Raw genomic sequence first — 10,917 nt, forward strand, 5'->3', positions numbered from 1 at the left:
GTTTACAGGAAAACTCTCAGGCTATTTCATAGCTAAAAAATCAGGTTAATATAATTGCAGAGTTTTTGAGCGAAAGAGAAAAGGGAAAGTTCCCCGATCAACCACTACCCAATCCCAGAGGAATTCATAAAGTATCCTCTAGAGAGAAAGAGTCCAATCATGTGAACTCAATAAAAAACCTAAGAAGTGGTAAAACGGTGGACAATAAGGTAGCCATGCCTGATAGTGGACATATTGTAGTTCCACCTTCTACTCATGAAGAAGAGACAATAGCATAAGAGACCGATAGAGTCTCTAAAGAGTCCAATGCGGTTCCCGATAAAACTACATTTGTGCCTAGAGCCCCATATCCACAGTTGTTAGCTCCAACCAAGAGAGAATCTACTTTCAACGAAATAATGGAAATATTTAAACAAGTGAACATTAACATTCCTTTACTAGAAGCAATCATGAAAATGCCTGCTTATGCCAAGTTCCTTAAGGATCTTTGTACAAGAAAGCGTAAGTTTAATGTCCATAAGAAAGCCTTTTTAGATGGTCAGGTAAGTTCAATCCTTCTGAACCAAACAACCCCTAAGTATAAAGACCCCGGATGCCCCACCATATCTTGTACGATTGGTAATCACATGGTTGATAAGGCATTACTTGACTTAGGATCTAGTGTTAACTCACTTCCTTACCATGTGTACACTCAGCTAGGTATTAGAGAGTTGAAGCCGACTGAAATGACACTGCAATTAGCTGATAGGTCTGTAAAAGTCCCTCGTGGTGTCATAGAGGATGTTCTGATTGAGGTTGATAAGTTTATTTATCCATTGGATTTCGTTGTTCCAGATACCCAGCCTGTTTAGGATGTCAGTGCTCAAATACCGGTGATTTTAGGTCGCCCATTTTTAGCCACAGCTAATGTCGTCATCAATTGTAGGACCGGTCTTATGAACATATCCTTCGATAATATGACCACTGAGCTAAATGTCTTAAACGTTATTAGACAATCTTCTGATGAATCAGAGGAAGTGAATATGATTAGCACTTTAGTTCAGGATAATTGGGACAACACTTTATTGGATGATTCTTTGGATGAATTTGATGAGATTCTCTTAAGTCAGTTAAATGACCAAACTGTTGAACTAGAACAAGCTCTCGAGTATTTTAAAGACTCCGAGGATCCGGAAATTCAAGCAATAGTTAGAGGTTTGTCTGAAAATACTGACTACCCTAAGTTTGGGGGGTAATAATGGCCAAATAGCCTTAAATATTTTTCTTGGAGGTGCCCTTATCCAAAATGATTTTCAATTATCCCCATTAAAAGTCCCTAACTTGGGACTCGAGCCTAGTATGCCTGAGGTATTACTTGAGTCTCTTCCGACTCCACAACTTGATCCTCCTGATACTATCCAGGAGGAAATCCATCTATTAGAGACTTGTTGTTCGAATGAATCTATTTGTCAAGACACCCATATGAAACTGAAGTGGGCGCCGCAGAAAAACTCAATTTTCTTGCAAGAAATTTTAGATCAGGTTGTGCTATGTCTGTTCATTTATCTAATCACCCACAATTGTTTCGGTTATTGGTATACGATTATGAAAGGTGACTATCCATTTTGTGGTATTTGATGTCTGGTTGAACACTTTAAACTTAGCACTTCTAGGGTGGTGACCCATGCTCATGCAACACGGTAATATCTTTCCTTATTTCCTTATTTCCTTCAAAGTGGTAACAGTTTCTCCTTGTTCATGTTTTTTTTTTTAATTTTATCCTTAGAACATTGAGGACAATGTTAGATTTAAGTTTGGGGGTATGGGAGAAACTTTTAGTTGCATTAATTAAACTCCAGAGCCTAGATATTTGTGCCAATTCAGGGTAACACTAACCAATCTAAGTGGATGGAAACATCTTGGTTGTATGAGTTGAGGAACCCAATAACAGAGTCTATTCATAAAAAGACAGAGTTCATGTGTTAGAATGGAATCATCACACTACTTTTTGTTTTTATTTTATTTGAAAAATTATATGTTTCTCTAAGTGATTTGGTAGGGCACAAAACATAGAAGTGTTACCACTGCCGGGATGGAATAAAATGATTGAGTTACTAAAATAATAAAGAGACCAGACCAATCAAACCAAACAGAATAAATAAATAAAATAATAATAATAATAATAAACACTTGAATAAAAATATGTGTGTGTTTTCCTTGTCTCCGTCGCCTAAACAAGTGTGGAATGCAGGATCTGTGGGAACTATCATGTAATCTGCTGACAAGAAGCATACGCTTGGATCCAAAAGATCAAATCATGCAGTAAAAAAAAAATCGACCGCTGGTCCCCTTGTATATGCCAGTTGAGTTGATCTAGAATTAAGATTATCGACCGCTGGTTCCCTTGTATATGCCAAGCTGTTTTGATATTAGTCCAGACCAGTATCTCAATCCATTAGGATTCATAGGTTCATCTTGGCGGAGGCCTTCAGATAGATATGGGAAACACCGTTGACCTTAGACAACATCGTTTTGAACTATCTATCTCTATAATCTATTCATTTGTGTGATTCCGATTATTGATATCCATAGTGCGACTATATGCGCAGAATTTTGTCCGTTATATATATGAATATGATTTGCATCAGGGTACTTTCTCTTGTGATCAATGAAAGTATGCCAACCAAGGAGATTCTTTAGTGTGGCTCCTTAATTATGCACATGTAGCTAGGATCTGGAGTAAAGGTTTTGTGGGTACACCTCTTGTAAACCCTCCCGAGACTATAACTCGACCACTAGGGCCACCTAGGGGTTTAAAGGCTTGTTGCACACGCTAAGTGAAACCGTGATGCCTGCGTCAGTGAGTTAGGATTTTATTTTATAGATTAGATTTGCTCGGGACTAGCAAATAATAAGTTTGGGGGAATTTGATAAATGCATCTATGTGTCTATTTTGTTCTCAATTCTGTGTAATGTTAGTACTCGAAAAGTGGTATTTGCACCCCCAGTGAGGAATTACTAAAGGCACCCCAGAAAGGCACCCTAGAGTAGTGTCACTAAAAGCACTTGAAGAACTGATAAGGACACCCCCGGAATTACTAAAAGCACCAATGTCAGATGATAAGAGCACCAGACTATTGGTTAAGGGGCACTCATCTTCCCCATTTGAATTTGTTTTGGCGGGAAATTTTCTTTTTCACTTGCGAAAGATTTTAGACCGAACTTGGAAGAGTTTAAATGAGATTCAAAGACATATTTTTACTGGGTTGACCCTGTTAGACTATACAGGGTGGGTAGGACCACCAGATTCGATAAAATAGGGTTCGATTCACCGGTTTGGATAAAATAGAGAGAGAGAGGGGAAGTTAGAATTTGGTTGTTTGTTTGGAGAGTACGTGGAGAGAATATATTCATCGTGGGTTGAACTCTATCTTTGGAGAGTTTTTGAACAACTAAGACTCTTCAGTTTACGTGGATCAGATATAACAAGGAGGTTCGTTTGACCGAGAAGACATTCACGGGATTAAGTGAGATGAAGCGTGTACTGTATGTATTTAAGGGAGTTGAGCTGCAGTTAGGATTGTGAATAAGCTATAAAAGGATATTGTTAGAGCACTTCTCGGTCAAACTCACATGTGTTGCAATCTCAAGCATGTTTGTCAATGTTAGTGATCAAAACTATAAGTCTTGATTTCTAGTCTCTTATAGCTAAGTCTCGGACTAGGATAGTAAGTGTAGTTGAGCTCAAGGACTTCATGGCGATTCATCATACAAGTAGAAGATCTACTCAAGAAACTGGTGGAACTTCTCGACAAAAAGGTATGTGGAGACTTGAACATATCTGTCACTCAAAAGTGTATCTATTTTATCTCCTACTCTTTGAGACAAAAGTCGTATGCTATATATATATACTAGATCATACACATTTGGTATTTCGAGCCGAGTATACCTCGCCTATCTATATCTCGAAATATGTGTTGGTAAGCTTTTAGCTTCGACCAAGTTTATCTTTACCTAGTGACGAAAGTCATGTATGTTTCAATCACCTTGAAAATTGCTTTGACGAGAAATAGTGTAACAACTATATAACGTCCTCTAAGAATGTTTCAATGATTGAAATGAGATTTTAGATTACATAACCAATGGATTCCTTGAACCGAATTTTTTGAACTTTGTTGATCAAGAGAACCGGAAGTATGGCAAGTTCCAAGTCCGCGAACTCAGTCCGCGAACTGCCGAAGTTCTCAAACCCGAGAATTTCTGCTGGGGTTGACAAACTACTTGCGTGAGCCAAGTCAGCGAACCCAGTCCGTGAACCGGCGTAGTTCTCGAACCCGAGAATTTATGCTGGAGTTTGTAAACTCTATCCGGTGTCTTAAGTCCGCGAACCTAGTCCGCGAACTTGAGAAGATTATATATCTAAAGATGATTTCTGAACTTAATTAAAAGACTAAGGAATGCGTTTGCAAATCGTGGCTATTAAAGTTCATGAACCGATTCGAGTGAATCAAATCATCTTTGCTTCAATTGTGTCTTGTGTATTTACATAAGATTTCCTTGCAATTGAACAACTCTCTTAACTAGTTCATTTGAGTCAATTGAACTAGTTATGGTGAAGAAGAACATGGTTGGTATTAGACGCTCATATGGTTAACCTCTTTGGGTAGACTATTGTTGAACCAACAATGTACATGTTTGGGTGCGGTTAACAAACCTAGAAGCGTACAGTCATTTGTGTATGACAAGCTAAGTTTTCGATCTAACGGTTGAGAAATATTAGCTTGAATCTAAATCAGGTTTTCATCTAACGGTGAATATTGATTGCTTTGTAACTAAGGCAAAACCCTGATTTGAAAGGCTATATAAAGGAGACATCTAGTATTGTGCAAAACTAATCCCCACACCTTACGTGTGATACTAGTTTGCGTGCTAGAGTCGTTTCTCCTTTAACCTTTGGTTTTCTTCTTCTAAAACCAGGTTAACGACGTAAAGACTTCATTGGGATTGTGAAGCCAGACCGATACTACTTTTATCGTAGTTGTGTGATATGATCTTGCATCTTCTATCATAACAGTACAATCATATTGATTGGATTAAGATCGTGAAAGTTCTCCGATAGGCAAGATATAAAAAGTAATCACAAACACCTTCGTCTCATTGTTTGTGATTCCACGACATCTTGTTTCGCTACCATACGATTAAGATTGTTGTGAGGTGATTGATTAATCTAGGTTGTTCTTCGGGAATATAAGACCGGATTATCAATTGGTTCCTGTACACCTTGATTATTATCAAAATACGGAACAAAAACTTTTAGGGTTTTTCTGTGGGAGACAGATTGATCCTTTGATAGACTTGTCTGTGTGAGACAGATTTGTTTATTGTTAAAGCCTGTAATTTTGGGTTGTAGCAACTCTTAGTTGTGGGTGAGATCAGCTAAGGGAATCAATTGCGCAGTATCCTGCTGGGATTAGAGGCGTAGGGAGTACAATTGTACCTTGGATCATTGGGAGACTGATTGGGGTTCAACTATAGTACAGTCCGAAGTTAGGTTGGAGTAGGCTGTCTGTAGCGGCTTAATACAGTATGTATTCAATCTGGACTAAGTCCCGGGGTTTTTCTGCATTTGCGGTTTTCTCGTTAACAAAATTCTGGTTTCTGTGTTATTTATATTTACGCGTTATATTTGTTTATATAATTGAAATAATATAGGTTGTGCGTTTGAATCAATCAATTGGAAATCTTGTTGATTGATATTGATTGAACCTTGGACATTGGTCTTTGGTATCGTCCAATTTATTCCTTGTGTTTTATTATAAACTCGTTGATTTCTATTAGCTTGAGTGAATCAAAACAAGAGAGAGATATTAACTCCTTGAGATACTTTTACCTAGATTGAGTCTGACTGTCTAGTTGATTCTCTAGAAAGTGTTTCCGAGTTAGTCCATACAGATTGCTAAGCGAAATATTGGGTGGTGTTGTTAGACCCCCGCTTTTTCAATTGGTATCAGAGCAGGAAAACACGTTCAAGACCTTACAAGTCTATGTTTGTAGCAATCTGAGTCTGAGGACGAAATCTCGTACGCATACCAAAATGCCTCCTAAAGCTTTCAACTCTGTCAAGTGTCTCGGAAATACCTCAAAGGATTACTCCTTAGTTGATTCTTCCGAATTCCGAGGTAGGAAGACTGTCCCATCTTGTGTTGACCACTCTTCCTCCAATGATACATTGGACACAATGGAAAAAGATGACATGGAGCTCACCAGAATTGCAAAAATTCTACTGATTTTGTTGATATTCAGAATCATGAACAACTCATTGATGAATTTGAAAAGTCTATTGATCGTGAACATGTGCTCTATAACATCATAGAGTCATTCTCTAAGAATATTGAGAAAATTCTTCAAGAAAATAATCTACAACATAAAAAGATTGTTGATCTTGAAAAGTTGATCAAAGAAGGCTCAATTAGAGAAATATGTTTGATCAAGAATCATTCATCCGATCTTGACAGACTTCGTGTTGAGAAAGACAAACTTGAAGCATCACTTGTTCTAGCCCATGAACAGTGCAAATCCTTGGAAAAGGAAAACTTTGTCTTAAGAAAAAATTCTTCTGCACAAACTAATTCTCATGAGTTACTGTATAGAATGAAATTTTCTCCAGATGAAGATTGTGTCAAGGAAAGTGTTCATAACATACAATCTTCTCCGATGGCTATGAAATTTAAACAAGTACCAGTTGTTGCTTCTCCTCCACGAACCTGTACCTTCTGTGGGAAAAAGAATCACTATGATATCCACGGTTTTGCCAGAGAAACAGATTTATAAACTTCATAATTTGATTCTATCCTCTGTCAATGGAACAAATACTCAGCCGAATACCGCAGTGAATCGAATACCCACAGAAAACCAAGAACCTTATAAACATGATTTTCTTTCTAGAAGTCATCACAGGGCACATGTACATTCTAATCGAATAAACTCTCATATTTCTGATGAAAGTATTCCCTGTATTTATAAGAATGTTTTTGGTAAATCTAGAAAATGGATTCCCATCTATTCCTATCCCCTTGAACCAATTGCAAGAGGTCCTAGATTTAGTCCTTAGAGAAAACCTTCAGAAGGATATGTTGAACAAGCTATGTCTTATTTTTCTGGACTGAATGATAATCAAAGAAGGAAGGCTAAACAAAAACAACGTTCATTTAATGAGCTGAATGCTCATACTTGTGCAAATTAATCACAAGGTTGATGTCTCACCCACCAAAAATCCTAGTTGTGTGAGAATTGAATAAGTGTACTCTTTGTAAAGTAACTCTGATTAGCTATCTAATTCCTTATCGTTCTTAGATGGATAATCAGTCACATACTTTTACATGAGTATTTTATCATTTTTTAATGTTTTTTTTTATTTTATCTTGTTTTTCTTCTTGACCTTCAAACTACAAGTTTGGTTACAGGCTCTCATAAGGGTACATGCACGGTTTTGGGTTTTGTCTCATATACCTATCTTATAAACCCTAATTCTCACAAATCGTTTATACGCCTTTCCTATTGAGTAGAAGCATTCCACTCTAGGTTTCTCAATGGAGTCTTCTTCTTGTTCGTTGGATTTGCCTGAAGACTTCGTTGACAACGGTACCTTTCCTCAATCTCTTGTTTCCTACTCAGATATTGGGGAGAAGATTCCAACTAAGGTGGTTGTTGATGCTCAACAACTTGTAGGGACTATAAAGTGTCTTGATGATGTAAGAGCTGAGTTGAAAAATATTAACTGTAATCTTGCTCTCATGAGGAATCGTGTTAAGGAGCCTCCCAAAAAGGATTCCCTCAAAGGTTGCAGAGGTTGCTATCACTCATAAGCTCGATAATCACAAACCTCCAGAACCGTCCATCTGATGTTATTAATGTCTGAATCTGGCATAAGAGTCTAATTTTGAGTTGTCTAGTATGTCTTCTTTTTGGCTTAGTTGGAAGAATAACTAGTGCTTTGAATAGCGATGATTGTGACTACACATAGCTATTATTTTCATCTTCTTGTTTTTACGTTTTTTGGTTTAAAATTCTAAAACTATTTGGAGGATGATGTTTTGCAATATTTTTGATTTGTTATATTGCAACTTGTTATGGGATATTTGTTTTTACGTCCGTGAACTTTGTTGTCCCATATTTTGTCAAAAGTAAAGTCGTTCATGATAGGTATTCATGTATTGGTTTAAGAATGAATAGACTTTTGACATATACAAAAGTTAAGCCTATATTGTCAACCCTTGACGGAAGATAGGTTAAAATCTTTGTATCCAAGGATTATTGCTATTGTATATGCTTGTGCAAAAGAATGAATCATTGTGTATTCCACGGTATAGATCTTCATTGATCCATCTTTTTGTATTACCGTAAGGCTCCGTGATGTGTCTTATGTTGAGAACGATACAACTAAGTTGATTATTTTTGATTAGATTGGTTGGTTGTTCCGTAAGGTATGTTATGTTGAGAATTTAGAACTAAATTAATCATCTTCTTGGTAATTTAGTTATTACTCCACAAGTTCTCTTGTGTTTAGTACATGAACGATTAATCCAATCACTCTCTTGTATGATTAACTTAGTCGTTGCTCCGTAAGTTTACTTATGTTGAGCAAAATGAATTAAATTGATCACTTTTGTGGTTAATTTGATTATGTATTCCGATTAGATTATTCATGGGTTTACTTATGAATAATTTGATTGAGTCTGAGATATAAAAATAATTCTCATGGTTTTGGTGTCCAATAAAATCCTTCGTTTCTCTCGAAATTAAGGTCGCTTGTTGTTGTTCCTTTGGGAATGACATCAAATGGGGGAGAGTTCTTTTGAACTTGTGGTTAATGGTCATATCTTGAGGGATATGCGGTTGTGGAATTTTAGAGGGGTTATCTTGTATCTTTAAACTCCTTGATGAATGTTGTTAGCTTCGGATATATGATTGCATCTAAATAAGATGATGTGTGTTTCTTTCTCTCAGTCATGAAATGTCTCTTACCGAAATTTCATTATGATCCCGTTCTTGTACCTTTGCCAATTTTATTGACAAAAAGGGGGAGAATTAATATGTAGTTCACACTACAAATACATATGGTTTTCGGATCATTGTGTAAGGGGGAGTGGTTTTCATGTGAAATGGAGTATTGACTAAGGGGGAGTGATACATATGGCCATAGTATTATTGTTGAAGTTGTGATACAATTGGACTTTGACACTGTATAATAATACTATGACAATATATAACAATGATCAGACAGATGCTTTCTCATTGTTATAGCTACGGATCTTCAACAACGGTGATGCTAAACTTACAACCTTTAGGACCATTGGAGTACTTGGAAGTGATGAAGATTTCGAGGAATGTTGAAGATTAGACATGTGGAATAGGAGCTACTAAAGTTTCATTATCTTTTTTATATTCCATATGTATTGATATTTTTGTCACTAAAATTGACAAAAGGGGAGATTGTTAGAGCACTGCTCGGTCAAACTCGCATGCGTTGCTATCTCGAGCATGTTTGTCAATGTTAGTGATCAAAACTATGAGTCTTGATTTCTAGTCTCTTATAGCTAAGTCTTGGACTAGGATAGTAAGTGTAGTTGAGCTCAAGGACTTCATGGAAATTCATCATACAAGTAGAAGATCTACTCAAGGAACCGGTGGAACTTCTCGACAAAAAGGTATGTGGAGACTTGAACTTATCTGTCACTCAAAAGTCTATCTATTCTATATCCTACTCTTTGAGACAAAAGTCGTATGCTATATATATAGACTAGATCATACACATTTGGTATTTCATTATCTTTACCTAGTGACGAATGTCATGTATGTTTCAATCACCTTGAAAATTGCTTTGACGAGAAATAGTGTAACAACTATATAACGTCCTCTAAGAATGTTTCAATGATTGGAATGAGAGTTTAAATTACATAACCAATGGATTCCTTGAACCGAAGTTTTCGAACTTTATTGATCAAGAGAACCGGAAGTATGGCAAGTGCCAAGTCCGCGAACTGCCAAAGTTCTCAAAACCGAGAATTTCTGCTGGAGTTCACAAACTACTTGCGTGAGCCAAGTTCTTGAACCCAGTCCGCGAACCGGCGTAGTTCTCGAACCCGAGAATTTCTGTTGGAGTTTGTAAACTCTATCCAGTGTCTTAAGTCCGCGAACCTAGTCTGCGAACTTGAGAAGGTTATATATCTAAAGATGATTTCTGAACTTAATCTTAAAAGACTAAGGAATGCATTTGAAAACCGTGGCTATTAAAGTTCATGAACCGATTCGAGTGAATCAAATCATCTTTGCTTCAATTGTGTCTTGTGTAGTTACATAAGATTTCCTTGCAATTGAACAACTCTATTAACTAGTTCATTTGAGTCAATTGAACTAGTTATGGTGAAGAAGAACGTGGTTGGTATGAGAAGCTCATATGGTTAACCTCTTTGGGTAGACTATTGTTGAACCAACAATGTACACGTTTGGGTGCGGTTAACAAACCTAGAAGCGTACAGTCATTTGTGTATGACAAGCTAAGTTTTCGATCTAACGGTTGAGAAATATTAGCTTGAATCTAAATCTGGTTTTCATCTAACGGTGAATATTGATTGCTTTGTAACTAAGGAAAAACCATGATTTGAAAGGTTATATAAAGGAGACATCTAGTATCGTACAAAACTAATCCCCACACCTTAGGTGCGATACTAGTTTGCGTGCTAGAGTCGTTTCTCCTTTAACCTTTGGTTTTCTTCTTCTAAAACCAGGTTAACGACTTAAAGACTTCATTGGGATTGTGAAGCCAGATCGATACTACTTTTATCGTAGTTGTGTGATCTGATCTTGCATCTTCTATCGTAATAGTACAATCATATTGATTGGCTTGAAATCGTGAGAGTTCTCCAATAGGCAAGATAT

The sequence above is a fragment of the Papaver somniferum genome, chromosome 10 (assembly GCF_003573695.1).
Source record: "Papaver somniferum cultivar HN1 chromosome 10, ASM357369v1, whole genome shotgun sequence".
NCBI lineage: Eukaryota > Viridiplantae > Streptophyta > Magnoliopsida > Ranunculales > Papaveraceae > Papaver > Papaver somniferum.